This window comes from Triticum urartu, chromosome 4 (genome assembly GCF_003073215.2).
Source record: "Triticum urartu cultivar G1812 chromosome 4, Tu2.1, whole genome shotgun sequence".
Lineage (NCBI taxonomy): Eukaryota > Viridiplantae > Streptophyta > Magnoliopsida > Poales > Poaceae > Triticum > Triticum urartu.
Genome location: NC_053025.1, coordinates 567,798,527 through 567,799,721, shown reverse-complemented (window position 1 = coordinate 567,799,721; position 1,195 = coordinate 567,798,527).

Here is a 1,195-nt window from a genome sequence, read left to right as displayed (position 1 = left end):
CGTGATGAACTATAATATGCAAGGGATGAACAAGACTATTCCCGAGCTCTTCGCAATGCTGAAAGCTGCGGAGGTAGAAATCAAGAAGGAGCATCAAGTGTTGATGGTTAACAAAACCACTAGTTTCAAGAAAAAGGGCAAAGGGAAGAAGAAGGGGAACTTCAAGAAGAACAGCAAGCAAGTTGCTGCTCAAGAGAAGAAACCCAAGTCTGGACCTAAGCCTGAAACTGAGTGCTTCTACTGCAAGCAGACTGGTCACTAGAAGCGGAACTGCCTCAAGTATTTGGCGGATAAGAAGGATGGCAAGGTGAACAAAGGTATATGTGATATACATGTTATTGATGTTTACCTTACTAATGCTCGCAGTAGCACCTGGGTATTTGATACTGGTTCTGTTGCTAATATTTGCAACTCGAAACAGGGACTACAGAATAAGCGGACACTAGCAAAGGATGAGGTGACGATGCGCGTGGGAAACGGTTCCAAAGTCGATGTGATCGCGGTCGGCACGCTACCTCTACATCTACCTTCGGGATTAATATTAGACCTAAATAATTGTTATTTGGTGCCAGCGTTGAGCATGAACATTATATCTGGATCTTGTTTAATGCGAGACGGTTATTCATTTAAGTCAGAGAATAATGGTTGTTCTATTTATATGAGTAATATCTTTTATGGTCATGCACCTTTGAAGAGTGGTCTATTTTTGATGAATCTCGATAGTAGTGACACACATATTCATAATGTTGAAGCCAAAAGATGCAGAGTTGATAATGAAAGTGCAACTTATTTGTGGCACTATCGTTTAGGTCATATCGGTGTAAAGCGTATGAAGAAACTCCATACTGATGGACTTTTGGAACCACTTGATTATGAATCACTTGGTACTTGCGAACCGTGCCTCATGGGCAAGATGACTAAAACACCGTTCTCCGGTACTATGGAGAGAGCAACAGATTTGTTGGAAATCATACATACCGATGTATGTGGACCGATGAATATTGAGGCTCGTGGCGGATATCGTTATTTTCTCACCTTCACAGATGACTTAAGCAGATATGGGTATATCTACTTAATGAAACACAAGTCTGAAACATTTGAAAAGTTTAAAGAATTTCAGAGTGAAGTTGAAAATCATAGTAACAAGAAAATAAAATTTCTACGATCTGATCATGGAGGAGAATATTTGAGTTAC